Consider the following 15,405-nt stretch of genomic DNA (forward strand, 5'->3'; position numbering starts at 1 on the left):
TCTGATTTTAATCATCATTTTAAGCATCTTTGTGCCTTTCGGCGGTTTTTAGTTTTATTAAACAATGAAAAAAGGTCTGGTATTTTTTTCTGGCTACATCCTCAGTTATTTTCTAATTAAGGCGCCATCTGTCTTAATCTGGGGAGGAACCTGCAGCCGTAGTCGAGAGGGGTCACTAGGGGTCACCGTAACATTTACTAAACACTCTTGAACGCAACATATCAACACCAAACGGTGTCACGCGGAACTTGGCCAGTTAGCACATTTTGGACTGTTGCACCAATAACAAAGTAAATCATTAGAATCAGTAACACTACTGTTTGCCCAACTGCCCTAAATTGATGTTTGATTGTTTTGCACTACAGTCTACAAACATTTTTATTCTCTCCACTTTTGGGTGAGAATCGACCCTGTGAGAGGCAGGTGGAGGTGCCTGAGAGTCCCTCTATCTGGAGGAAGCCGGGGACCCTCGCCAGACGTGTGCCCACGGGCAGCGTCACGTCTCACGTCTCCTCCGGTGCCTCCCTCATGGGGTGGGGGGGGGGGGGGATATGTCGGACCATCGCAGTATTTTGATTGATTGATGTCTTTATTGAAGCAATAAAACAAGGATTGTGCAATACAATACAATACAATACAATACAATACAATACAATCAGGCACGTGCACACATAGAGGCAAAGGGGTGCCTTACCGTTACGCATATAGACTGCCCTTCCAACTGAAAAATGTCAGGATATAATCAAAATATTAGGTAAAGAGAGAAATGCCCCATATTCCATTGCAGTTTGCACGGCCTCCTCAGCGTGCCTCTCCGCGGACCTATATATTTTATGCATAGCGTGGGTGGTGATGATGACAGTGGCGGCTCTGCCACTAGGGGCGCAAGGGCGCCGACCCACCTGCTGTTAAATCACAGAAGAAGAAAATAAAACTTTTTAGTTTTTTGTTTTATAGCCCTATAAATAATATAAACATGTTTAAAATGAATAATATTAACTCATTTTAAGTATGTTTGTATTTCCAATGCACAATATAACGTTATTATCTCAAATAAAAAAACACTCGTTTTCCTGAGCAGGAAGTGACATCACGTTTTTTTTATTTTTTTTATTTTTTCGTATTTCTCGGCCCGGGCTAGACGTGATAGCGCTCTGAGTGCGCGTCACAGTTTGATCGCTGTATCCGTCACAGCCAATCAGTGCATAACGCGTTGTGCGTTGAAATATGACTATTATGTTGGAATCCGGGCGCGATTTGAAGCGGTCTAGCCAGTAGCGTCAAGAATTTCTGTAGCCGCATTTCGCGGAGACGCTCTCTGATTGGCCGACGCCAGTATTTTTTTCCGTAGCAGAATTTCACAGAGACGATCTCTGATTGGCCGAATCCAATTTCTAATGTTCCAATTCTAGCTTATTCCAATTCTAGCTTATTCCTAGGTTGGTGATGCAGGCAGCTGTTTGTCTTAGAGCGTGCCTTGACTGCAAGTTCTTTAGACTGTTAAGCTTAGGCACTCTTTCAAAGTTGGTTAAGGTTAGAGTTTGTCTTAGAGCATGGCGATAGAACGCCAGGTAGTTTGCAGTCTGTTCGAGCGGAAATGGACAAAGGAATGAAGTACTTGTGTTGTGTGGTGCTTCTGCTAACAAGCTAACACTTGGCTAACAAGCTATATGGCGGATGCAGTCTGGACACAGTGGACAGTGGATTATACACTTTATCAAGGCAAGCCCCTGGACGCGCCCCCACGCGCAGGCAAGCGCAGCCGTCCCACGTCCCAAATGAAATCCAAAGAGCAAGCGCGGCAGCGCGGCAGCGCGGGCAACCAACTTGTGTAGTGTTGGGCTGCTGTTCCAACGCACTTGTGTTGGGCTGCGGTAGCAGTGGAGCGCTGCTGACTGATTATTATGTTTCGCGTTTTTAACAACCAACGGTAGATTCACTCGTCACTGTACATGTATAAACAAAGCCCATACAGTTATGAAATAATAAACACTGTTGTGTTGGGCTGCGGTAGCAGTGGAGCGCTGCTGACTGATTATTATGTTTCGCGTTTTTAACAACCAACGGTAGATTCACTCGTCACTGTACATGTATAAACAAAGCCCATACAGTTATGAAATAATAAACACTGTTAGGACTCGCAATAATAAACACTGTTACGACTATCTGACTCTTAATAATAAACACTAGTGTTAGGACTATCTGACTTTTACTAATAAACACTGTGTTAGGACTATAAACACTGTTAGGACTATCTGACTCTTAATAATAAACACTGTTACAGTGTTAGGACTATCTCGAGTCACGCGTCACTACTGTAACTAGAAACTCTGGGTGTCACTGTACATCAGTAACGTTATTTCGCGTTTTTAACGTCAGCGGGGCGATGCGGTGGTTTGTCGCCGGCTTCCGTGCACCGCCGCCGGCTCTACTCGGTCCAGCTCCAGCAGCAGCGGCCGTTCCTCCGTTGTAGAACGAAGCCCTTCAATGACAGAGCTCTCATATTTTGCGAATGCATAAACTATGTCTTAAATTATGGCTATGTGTCTAATATGGCTGTCGCTTATCAATGACTTCGCGACAGCCATATTAGACACATAGCCATAATTTAAGATATAGTTTATGCATTCGCAAATATGAGAGCTCTGTCATTGAAGTGGGTGGTGGCAGTGTAACAACGTTCACCCTGATGTAAAGTAGCGATTTTTATTGTTTTGTCATGACAACCCAATTACATAATCCAACATATGTGTAAAGAAACAACATATTCCAGTTAACGGTATATTTTTTAATGATTCATTACGGTATAAATTAGGTTAACTGGAGCTGTGGAGGCTCCTTGCTGAAGAGCCAGCGGGGCGACGCGGTTGTTCATTCACCGGCTTCCGTGCGCCGCCCGCGGCTTGACTCGGTTCAGCGTTCACCCTGATGTAAAGTAGCGATTTTTATTGTTTTGTCATGAAAACCCAATTACATAATCCAACATATGTGTAAAGAAACAACATATTCCAGTTAACGGTATATTTTTTAATGATTCATTACGGTATAAATTAGGTTAACTGGAGCTGTGGAGGCTCCTTGCTGAAGAGCCAACGGGGCGACGCGGTTGTTTTTTCCCCGGCTTCCGTGTGCCGCCCGCGGCTTGACTCGGTTCAGCTCCAGCAGCAGCAGCGGCCGTTCCTCCGTTGTAGGAAGCCCTTCAATGACAAGCGCTCTCATATTTTGCGAATGCATAAACTATATCTTAAATTATGGCTATGTGTCTAATATGGCTGTCTCAAACACAAGGACCTCCTCCTCTCAAGAGCACCTGGGGGAGCCTCATGCGCATGCGCGGCTCTCTGCCGCGACTGCAGCGTCTCTCTTGTCTCTCTTGTCTCTCTTGCCGCAAGGCCGCGTGCTAGTGGATTGATTGATTGGCCGTGTGGCCAATCAGAGAAACGCTGAACGAAAAGCTGAACACAAGTTGGTTGCCTTTAATATTCACGCGCCCTGGACGTGTCAACTAAACAGTGAGTCTCTCTCTCTCTCGCTCTCTCGCTCTCTCGCTCTCTCTCTCTCTCTCTCTCTCTCTCTCTCTCTCTCTCTCTCTCTCTCTCTCTCTCTGTGGTTAACGTTAACGTTTGTAAATCGGTTTTTTTAGGAGCAGTACTGTTAGGCTACTGCTGGCCATTCATGAAGCGAGACATTGCTGATTGTTTATTTATTTTATAACACAAGACTATGACTACCAACTGCCTAGCCAGCCGTGTATCAATCTTGGATGCAATAATAACGTTACCACACTGACTGTGTCGATGGCTCATTGATTTAACTACTGCAGCTCTCTCGGATTGAAAATACGTGGATTATGGCTTGTTCAATATCGTCTATGTTTGAATGAATGAATGAATGAAAACTTTATTAACAGATTGCAGAATGGGTACAATACAGTACGGCTCAATACACACAATTGTTAAGGGGATGCAGACCAGAGAAAGACGTTTGTCTTGTTTACATCAGGGTCCCAGATTTTCGATTCATATCGATAGTTTAATAGCTAGCCTTGGCTCGTTTAACAATATGCAAAATATGTGTACAGCCCTGTACTCATACTGAAGTTATTCTTGGTATATAATAGGTCTGATTGTGTAACGAATCGATTCCACGTCGCGCTGTGTGTGAGAGAGAGAAGGAGAGAGGGAGAGATCTGCCTGTGTTTGGAGACGGGGCGAGTTTTGTTTCTAACTTTTCTATTTATATATTGTGTTTCAGATTGTGAATTAGAGTCTAGACTATACTTTATTTGACTGGTTGTGTGTTGTTGTAGTAACAGCTGAGCGACTCGTTCATAAGAGCCGATTCATTGCCGTGAGCGTGAGTCGAATCGCTCACGTCTTGCCATGAGTCTGTTGCGTGGTACTGTACATGTTTGCAAAATGTTTGGTATAGCGCCCCTAGTGGCGAAGCACCCACCGGCCGCCACTGGATGATGATGATGATGATAGAAACCGCTGTTGAATGCTGGTATTACACTCATTGAGGGACACGAAGAAGTCAAGTCCGATGGGATTTGGGAATCTCAAATACAAATCGGGATTGGAATAAAAAATGCATTTATATTAAACAATACAGAATATACAGCACTTCTTGGGGTCTGTAGGGTAAGCACTTATTCCCTCCCCCCTGAACATTTATGGAGATGTGTGGGCCTTTTAAGTCAGTGATAAAAGTGTCTTTCAAGGATAAGTGAGCTCCTGCACTGATTATTATAGTTCAATATTCAATATTTGATCACCAAAAACCCCCAAAAAGCATAAAAAGGGGGCTCCCCGCCCAGAAAGGGCCCTTGAAAATCGCCCATGCGCGCTACGTGCGCTCGGTTTATATATACACACAAGTGTAGTGCCCTTTTCAGCCTTTGAGCACCTGCCCCTCTAAAGTCCTGTGCACGTCCCTGCCTGCAGGGGTGGTAGTGCAATACCCGTGGTACGCTCGGCTGAGCGCACCACTCTCTGTAGGGCCTTCTTGTCCTGTGCCGTGCTGTTTCCATACCAGGCAGTGATGTTTCCAGTCAAGATGCTCTCTACAGCTCCGGAGTAGAAGGACTGGAGTATCTTCCCAGATACTCTGAACTTCCTTAACTGTCTCAGGTGGTAGAGGCGCTGCTTTGCCTTTTTTACGACTGAGTCTATGTGTGTTGTCCATGTCAGGTCCTCTGAGATGTGGACCCCCAGGTACTTGAAGCTGCTCACCCTGTCCACGGTAGCCCCGTTTATCATCAGTGGTGTGTGTGTCTCCTGCTGTCCTCTCCTATAATCCACGATCAGCTCCTTGGTTTTACCAATGTTCAGGAGCAGGCTGTTGTTGTGCTTAGTTGTGCTTAGTATCACATAGTTCAATATTCAATATTTGATCACCAAACCCCCCCCAAAAGCATAAAAAGGCCCCTCCCACCCAAAAAGCCCCCCCCAAAAATAGCACAGGCCCAGTGCCCTTTTCAGCCTTTGAGCACCTGCCCCTCTAAAGTCCTGTGCACGTCCCTGCGTCCTACGCCAACTACACTGGCTTCCCATTAAACACAGCATAGACTACAAGATCCTCCTCCATACATTCAAGGCCATCCACAACCTCGCCCCTCCATACCTGTCCGACCTCCTCCACATCAACATTCCCACCCAGTCCCTCAGGTCTGCCTCCTCCATCAACCTGACCGTCCCCCCAGCCCGTCTGTCCCCATGGGGTCAAGAGCCTTCAGCCTTTTAATTGTTGTACGGCGACCTTGAGTGTCTTGAAAGGCGCCTTATAAATAAAATGTATTATTATTATTATTATTATTATTATTATAAAGACATTATGGTCAGGCACTCTACTACTGGCACCTGAGCAGCTAACACTGGAGCGGTTAAAGCTGAGGTGCCTTGCTCAAGGGCACAGCTAGCAGGCACGTGCACACATAGAGCCCAATGGGTGCACAAGCACCTGCCCTTTTGTGCCTCATAAAAAAGTGCCCTTTTTATGCCAATTATTTTTACCATATTTTCTTTTTTACCTCCATATAGAGATAGTGATCTGCAATCTGCTTGGGTTGGGGGTGCAATTCCTAACAGGCTCAACCATATGGATAAAAGTTCCCATATTATGTGCAAACTAAAAACAGATATTACATTACATTACACAAACTACAAACAGATATTACATTACATTACACAAACTAAAAACAGATATTACATTACATTACACAAACTACAAACAGATATTACATTACATTACACAAACTAATGCACCACCTTTGGCTGATAGTTCAGTTCAGTAATTTTTTATTTCGGGCTTTCGACACATAACAACGGTCATTCCATAAATCACCACACTTTTACCAGCTGCTATTGCAGCATTGTCCAATTGTCCGAAAAGGGCTAGGGAGAAGCACTAGGCTTGTCGGGCCCTACCCCTGAAGACTTACGCTTAAAAAAAAATCTTTTTTTTTTACATACATACATAGTAGATACATATAGTACACATTTCAGTGCACACATATAGTACACATTACAGTACACATTACAGTATAGTATACCTGCAGTATATAATAGTATATATAATAGTATATAGTACATAATAGTGTATACAGCACATATATAATTTGAGAGATATAAAGTACATGATATATACAATACAATATAGTACCATAATATAATAGTACATACTGCAAATATAGTTCAATATAATATACAAATGAATTATAATATGATTATATAATGTGATATGATATAGCGCACAATACAGTATCATACGTATTTATTATTATTATTAATTGTTTTAAATATGCCATTAAAGCTCTTCTTCCCTTCTGTAATAGATTTTTTTAGTCTAGATTTTAATTGATTTATGTTTTCACAATATTGTTGCTCATCCTGTAGCCCATTCCACAGGGTGGCTCCGTAAGAGGAGATTATTTTCACGTTGGTTTTCATCACAGGTTTTTTGAAGTTCAATGGTCCTCTGAGGTTGTATCCCCCCTCTTTATCCAGAAATGTGCTTCTTACATTTACCGGTAATTGATTATTTCTTGCTTTGTACATAACTTGCAGAGTTTTAAAGTTTACCATATCAATGAACCTCAAAATGTGTGACTGTAGAAACAGTGTGTGTGTGTGTGGTCCCGATATCCTGCATTGTTTATTACTCGTATTGCTCTTTTTTGTAGGATAGTCAATGTATTTATGGTTGTTTTGTATGTGTTACCCCGTACCTCTGTGCAGTAATGCAGGTAAGGCAAGATCACTGCACAGTACAGAGTGTGCAATGAGTTGGGATTGAGTACATGTCTCACCTTACTAATAATTCAGATGCTCTTTGCCATCTTAGCCCTCACATATTCTATATGGGGTTTCCAGCCGAGTTTATTGTCTAAAATCACTCCTAGGAATTTATTTGCATATACTATTTCTATTATATTATTATGGCTGATAGTAATTTATTAATTTCTTAGGATTTATTTTGGTCTAATAAATGTTTAAGGTTCTTAGATGGATCCCCTGCTGCCTCCTCCTCCTCTTCCTCCTCCTTCTCATCCTCATCTTCCTCCTCCTACTCTTCCTCCTCTCCCTCTTCCTCCTCCTCCTAATCCTCCTCTTCCTCATCCTCCTCCTCCTGCTCCTAATCCTCCTCTTCCTCCTCCTCCTGCTCCTCATCCTCCTGCTCCTAATCCTCCTCTTCCTCCTCCTCCTCCTGCTCATAATCCTCCTCTTCATAATCCTGCTCTTCCTCCTCCTCCTCCTCGTCCTCCTCCTCATCCTCCTCCTCATCCTCCTAATCCTCATATTCCTAATCCTCCTCATCCTCCTCCTCCTCCTCCTCTTCCTCATTCTCCTCATCCTCTTCCTCCTCCTCTTCCTCCTCCTCCTCCTCCTCCTCCTCCTGATCCTCCTCCTGCTCCTCCTCCTCCTGCTCCTCCTCCTGCTCATCCTCCTCCTCCTCCTCCTCCTCCTGCTCCTCCTCCTGCTCATCTTCCTCCTCCTCCTCCTCCTCCTCCTCCTCCTCCTCCTCCACGGGGAGCAGCGTACTGGCTCATGTTAAATGGCAGGCCATGCATTATGCAGCAGCTTAGGCCTCTGCGCTGGATCTTCATGTCCTCGGCTACAGTCCACTTGTCGCTGCTCTGGTCGTAGCGATCCACGTTGGAGATGGTGATGAAGTCATCATTGTAGCCTCCGACCACGAAGAGCAGGTCGTCCAGCACCGCGATGCCAAAGTATCTGCGGGGGGTGAGCATGTCGGGCAGGGCGCTCCAGGAGTCAGTCAAGGGGCTGTAGGCCTCCGCGCTACTCAGGGTGTTTCTACCGTCTGACCCTCCCACCTGAGGACAGGACACATGAGAGGAATGTTTTAGTGTGTGTGTGTGGCTCAGGCAGGCAGACATCTATACAAATATCAAGTATAAAGCATTTGTCTCCGTGTGCACCTACTGCATAGACATGTCCTCTGTATGCTGCGACTCCCACTCCGTAACGCCTGCTGCTCATGGGGGCGATCAGAGTCCACTGGTCGGTGTCTGGGCTGTAGCACTCAGCTGTGAAGCCACCACAGATGTAAACCTGTAATAAGAAATAATATTCTAATTTAAAGACATTTCTGATCTCTGATCTAACGTTCCTTGTGTTCATCTAGCACCCTGTGTCCCTCAGTTCCACCCACCTTGCCCTGGAGGGCTGCTGCCCCGGCGCGGCTCCTGTGCTTCAGCATGGGTGAGATCACTGTCCACTGGTTGGTTTCAGGCTCGTAGCGCTCGGCGGTGTTCAGCTCCACGTGTCCGTCATACCCTCCCATGGCGTAGATACAGCCGTCCAACACCACCACGCTGAGTCTACTGCGGCGTGAGTGCATGGGAGCCACCTGCAGCCAGCTGCGAGTGACAGGGTTGAACCTGCGCACACTGCTGAGAGTCTTTCTGCGGTCCTCGCCACCGACGCAGTAGACCAGACCGTGGAGATAAGCGGTGCCGTCGCACCACCGGGGACTCTCCGCCTCAACGCTCACGTCCATCCATCCACCGGCTCGGATATCGTAAGCCTTCATGGTCGTGCTGCCGCCACCGCAGCCTCCGATGGCCAATAGGACCTCCTGGGGCCGGCGTGGGCGGGTCAGGGGGTTTGGGAGCCTGTCGGAGCCAGAGGGGTTCAGGACGCTGAGGATGAGGGGCCTGCAGTCGTGGCTGTCCCTCACCACAGGGTTGTTCTGGACATTGTTCAGCAAGTAGTCAGGCCTCATCAAGCCCATGCGAACCTGGGAAGAGACAAGCAGACAGCGGGTACAACTTAGACATCGGTTGTAGACGGTTTCTGTTGCTAGGGAACAGTTTGGACCCAAATGTTTGACAACCACTGTACTAGGGAACCTAGTGTTGTTTTAATGCAATGCACAGTAATACAATTCGTTTTTTTTTTCTTTTTTTTTATAAATGTTTTTATTTAATTTTCATACATAAAACAGAACATAACAGTACAACAATAATAATAATAATAATAATAATAATAATAATAATAATAATAATAATAATAATAATAATAATAATAATAATAATAATAATAATAATAATAATAATAATAATAATAATAATAATAATAACAATGACAACAGCGACGACAACAATAATAACAGTAACATGAATCATAATGACCTTGGCAAGAGACAGACAAACAAGGAAAAGTAAAATAATAAAAGAATAAATAAAATAAATGTGGCTCAGGCAATAGCAACCATGTTTGCGTATCCGTAATACAATTAGTTACCTTGGGCAGCAGCAAAGGGATGTGTGTTTTACGCTCCTCACGGGAGTGGTCGATCCAACGGAGGACGGCCTCGAACACCATCTCCTCGCTCTTCACGTTCAGTTCATCCCTCTCGATGATGTCCACCAGTTGCTGCAGGGACAGCTCCACAAACTCCTGTGAGACGTGCAACATCTCCTCAAAGTGGCACACGATGCAGAGATGGGCCTTGCGCCTCAGGTCAGGGCAGCAGTAGATGTCCGTGAACCTCCAGATGCCGACACAGTTTTCCAGAGACAGCTGGCCCTCTAGGAAGTCAGAGCATGCTCCTACTATGCCAGTGACGCGAAGCTGGTCTGCAGCCACCAGAAGCTCTGCCACGTTCTCTGCTGTCACCAGCACAAAGCGTGTGTAGGAGTACTCTATGATGAGCTGCATCATACCCGGGGACACCCCAGGGATAGTGTGGACTGCTTTCTCTGAGTCGCTCCAGCGAGTGAAGAGGGCTCTGTGGGACGCAGAGTATAGAGATATCTGATGAGTAAACAGTAAGCAACATTCTGTCCTGTGTAGTAATATATTTTCACTGTAGAAGTATAGGGTCTTAGCACAGTAGAAGTATAGTATATGTTTACAGTATAAGTACAGTATAATATATGTTTACAGTATAAGTACAGTATTGTATATGTTTACAGTAGAAGTACAGTATATTATATGTTTACAGTAGAAGTGCAGTATAGTATATTTTTACAGTATAAGTACAGTATATTATCTGTTTACAGTAGAAGTGCAGTATAGTATATTTTACAGTAGAAGTGCAGTATAGTATATGTTTACAGTATAAGTACAGTATATTATATGTTTACAGTAGAAGTACAGTATAATATATGTTTACAGTATAAGTACAGTATTGTATATGTTTACATTAGAAGTACAGTATAGTATCTGTTTACAGTAGAAGTGCAGTATAGTATATGTTTACAGTATAGTATCTGTTTACAGTAGAAGTACAGTATATTATATTTTTACAGTATACGTACAGTATAGTATATTTTTTACAGTAGAAGTACATATATTATCTTTTTACAGTATATATACAGTATATTATCTGTTTACAGTATAAGTACAGTATAGTATATGTTTACAGTAGAAGTACTGTATATTATCTGTGTACAGTAAAAAGTACAGTATGGTATCTGTTTACTAACCAAGCTAACCTGAACCAAGCTAACCTAAACCAAGCTAAGCTGAAGCAAGCTAACCTGAACCAAGCTAAACTGAACCAAGCTAAGCTTAACCAAGCTAACCTGAACCAAGCTAACCTGAACCAAGCTAACCTAAACCAAGCTAAGCTGAACCAAGCTAACCTGAACCAAGCTAACCTGAAACAAGCTAAGCTGAACAAGCTAACCTGAACCAAGCTTACCTGAAATAGTCGCTGCAGTCACACAGGAGGGCCTTGTGGGCATTCAACTCAGTGCTGTTGACTTTAATAACCACATCACAGAGCCTTCCCTCCAGACGCAGCTCATTAAGGATTGTACAGGACATTGTTTCCTTTTCCATGTGGGGATTTTAAATTGTATCTACAGAATATATTCAAGCTTACAGACAAATAGCCAGGAACAACAAGTGAGATCTTCACTTGTCTTCTGAGATCTAAGAATTGTTGAATAATACTATTATGACATCATACGGTGCCATCACGAATGTTCTAGAATGTTTGATTATGACATCATACTGTGACATCACAAATGTTCTACAATGTTCTATTATGACATCACAAATGTTCTAGAATGTTCTATTATGACATCATACTGTGACATCCAGGTGATGGGAATATTTTTCAGTAACGAGTAAACGGATTACTCTTCCAATCTTAATAACGCTGTTACCGTTACTGCCAAAAAATGCGGTGCGTTACTATGATTGAAGCTGTTTTTTTCAGATCAGACAGATCTCTGCGCTGAGAAGCAATACTTTTTTCCTTGGTTAGTGGGCAGTGCGCGATTGGCTGAGGTTGAGTAAAATGTCATGGTAAGCCAATCAGAGGTAGAGGTGGGCGGGTGTTCGAAATAATCCATAGGCTGACACACAGCGACAACACAATCGACTCAGTCAACGACAGACCGCGGTTCCGTGTACGTTTTGATAGTTTGTTTGGCGAGCCCAAATAATCCAAAACTAATCCAACGAACAACACAAGCGAGCAGTCAACGACAGACAGTCCATGAGCATTTTTTGTTCACTCTTGTGTTAGTTGTGTTGCAGCGCAGGGCACTACAGTAGTGGAGGCTACAGCCTTATCAACAGTGCTGTACTTCCTGGTTTAATAGCACAGTCTTCAGGTGCTCAGATATATATATGTATGTCATGCATGTCTTAAATGTCATGATTAGATTAGTTTAGATGATTAGATTAGATTCTTATATCTGTATGTTGTGTATGTCATAAATGTCATGAATTGAAAATGGGGGACCCTGATGTAAACAAGACGAAAGTCTCTCTGGTCTGCATCCCCTTAACAATTGTGTGTATTGAGCTGTACTGTACTGTACCCATTCTGCAATCTGTTCATTAAAATGTTCAATCAATCAGTATATATTTGTTATTTATTTTTGGTATAGTGCTTAACAAGCATAATTTAATGTTGCCCAGTTGTGGCCTGTTGAGGGGCAATACATATCAAAAGTTCCAAAACATCTATTGTGTTTGTATTTGTATGATCCACTATATAAACATAGTAATTATAATATCTACATACATGACATTTGATTGGAGGCTAGTCTCACTTTGTCCCACAGCAACATTAAAATAGTTTAGATTTGTGTATGTTGTTTATGTAAAATTTTTACTTGAAAGTAACACAATAGTTACTTTCTGAAGTAACTAGTTACTTTTATAATTTGTAACTGAGTAAGTAATTTAGTTACTTTTTGGAAGAAGTAACTAGTAACTGTAACTAGTTACTTTTTAAAAGTAACTTGCCCAACACTGGTGACATCACAACGGAACATGTTTGAGTACCATTTGAATCATTTAAATAATATGTTGACATTAAAAAAAGAACAAATAAAATGGAAAAAGAAACTACATAAAACAATGATACACATTATAATAAAATATTTAAGTAAAATGTATAGAAATAAAGAAAAATAAGACAATGAAATAAAGATAATAATTCATTTAAAAGCTATTTTAAAGAGGTAAGTTTTGAGCAGTGCCAACCGAGTCTGCTGTCCTAACAGACTTGGGGTCTGTAGGGTAAGCACTTATTCCCTCCGCCCTGAACATTTATGGAGATGTGTGGGCCTTTTAAGTCAGTGGTAAAAGTGTCTTTCAAGGATAAGTGAGCTCCTGCACTGATTATTATAGTTCAATATTCAATATTTGATCACCAAACCCCCCCCAAAAGCATAAAAAAGCCCCTCCCACCCAAAAAGGCCCCCCAAAAATAGCACAGGCCCAGTGCCCTTTTCAGCCTTTGAGCACCTGCCCCTCTAAAGTCCTGTGCACGTCCCTGAATACAATACAAAGAATATTGATCAAAAGGATAAAGACACAATAAAGCCCTAGGCTAGAGCTTGTTTCCATTGTGGGCCTGCTCTGTCTACCCGACTGTTATGTACCATGAGCTGACTGCTCTCCTTATAGTTATTAGTGTTAGCATTAGCATGTTAACACTAACAAGGGGTGCTTCAGTGGTTCTTCAGTGGTTCTTTAGTGGCTCTTTAGTGGATCTTCAGTGGTTCTTTGTGATTCTTCAGTGGTTCTTTCGTGGTTCTTTAGTGGTTCTTCAGTGGTTCTTCAGTGGTTCTTCAGTGGTTCTTTAGTGGTTCTTCAGGTAAATTGTGTGTATGCTAGGGTGTTTTTGGCAGCTTTTGGTAACTCTAAAGTGAGCAGGTTGTGGCGCTGGTGCAGTAAGGATGGCTTCCATAAAGGATTTTGTTGATCACCCTTCTGATGAGGTGTTGGAAAGGTTTTCCAAAGAACAGCTTCTGGAGCTTGCTGTGCACTACAAGGTGGAGCTTACTGCCAGTGAGAAGCATTTGAAACCAACTGCCTTGGGTGCTTTGAGGGCTTTACTCGTTAGGGAGCAGGTGCTTGCGGCGAGCGTGGAGGAGCCTCTTTTGTCTGACGTGTCTCCGCTACTATCTGGTGTGGCGGAGGGTGAGTGGAGGCTTAGAGAGTTAGAGTTTAAGGAAAGACAGCTACAGCAAGAGCGTGAGGAGAGGAGAGATGAGAGAGAGCGTGAGGAGAGGAGAGATGAGAGAGAGCGTGAGCGTGAGCTTAAGGAAAAACAGCTACAACAAGAGGAGAGGAGAGAGGAGAGAGAGCACGATTGTGCGATGAAGGAGCTTGCATTTAAGCATGCTGCCTTGCAGGCGGGTTCTCTGCCTTCGGAGTTGCGTTCCGGTTTTGATGTCGGCAAAAATATTAGGATGGTGTCTCTTTTTTTGAGAAGGATGTGGATAGGTATTTTCCCCTTTTTGAACGGGTGGCAACCACGTTGAAGTGGCCTGATACGGCCTGGACGCTGCTGCTGCAGTGTGTTCTTGTTGGTAAGGCACAGGAAGCGTATACTGCTCTGTCCCTTGAACAAAGTGCTGACTATGAGCTTGTTAAGGCTTCCATATTGAGGGCTTATGAGTTGGTCCCCGAGGCCTATCGTCAGCGTTTTAGAGGCTATCGCAGGTCAGAGGGACAGTCGTATGTAGAATTTGGAAAAGAGAAGGAGAACCTGTTTGACAGGTGGTGCACCTCTCAGAAAGCAGAGTCAAGAGAGCAGCTTAGACAGTTGATTCTCCTAGAGGAATTTAAAAGATGTGTTCCTGATACTGTTTCCACTCATCTAAACAAGCGTAGGGTATTGAAGATAGGCGACGCCGCTGTCTTTGCTGATGAGTTTGTGTTGACACACAAGTCCGTCTTTGTGGAGGAATACCGTGTTGAGTCCAGGGGTAGGCGTCCTTTTCAGGAGGGCCGTTTCCCAAAACCTGTGTCTGCTGGTCAGTTTACTTCACCTTCTAGGCAGGGTGGTTATGCTAGTGCATTCCCAGAGGGGATTATATGTTTCTACTGTAAGGAGCCTGGTCATATCGTTGCTGGGTGCCCGGTGCTTGAACAGAAAAATTTCAAAACTGTGGCTCTGGTAGAAACCGTATGCAGAACACCTATGCCAACGTTAGAGGGTGATGGGGAAAGTATCAAACGTGTGGACAAAGAGCTCGAGGGCTCCTCAAGATTTATGATGGATGGATTTGTTTCCCTGACTGATGCACTAGAGTCCAAGCAGGCTATAACAATTTGGAGAGATACCGGAGCTTTTCAGTCCCTCATTCTGGAGGGGATTCTGTCGTTTTCAGAAAAGTCTTCATTGCATTCCGGTGTCGTTGTTCGTGGCTTTGGAGGTGGATTTGTGGATGCACCTTTGCATGAGGTCACACTCAACTCTCCCTTAGTATCAGGCAATGTTGTTGTGGGGGTATGTTCTCACATCCCCATAAGAGGTGTGTCCTTCATTCTAGGGAATGATTTGGCTGGTGACAAAGTGCTGGCTACTCCAGTTGTAATTCACATCCCTGTGGTTTCTGAGGTCCCTGATGAGCTGGCACAGAAACATTCAGGAGTGTTCCCTGTGTGTGCTGTCACACAGGCA

At 43.6% G+C, this 15,405-nt stretch overlaps 1 pseudogene across 1 annotated transcript in view; it reads left to right on the forward strand.

Annotated features, from left to right (window-relative positions):
• Positions 1-15,405, forward strand: part of LOC311224273 (dynein regulatory complex protein 11-like) — a 140,858-nt pseudogene that overhangs the window by 108,186 nt on the left and 17,267 nt on the right. The window lies entirely within an intron of this gene.

Source organism: Notolepis coatsorum (assembly GCF_963971535.1).
Source record: "Notolepis coatsorum genome assembly, chromosome: 1".
In the NCBI taxonomy this organism is placed as follows: Eukaryota; Metazoa; Chordata; class Actinopteri; order Aulopiformes; family Paralepididae; genus Notolepis; species Notolepis coatsorum.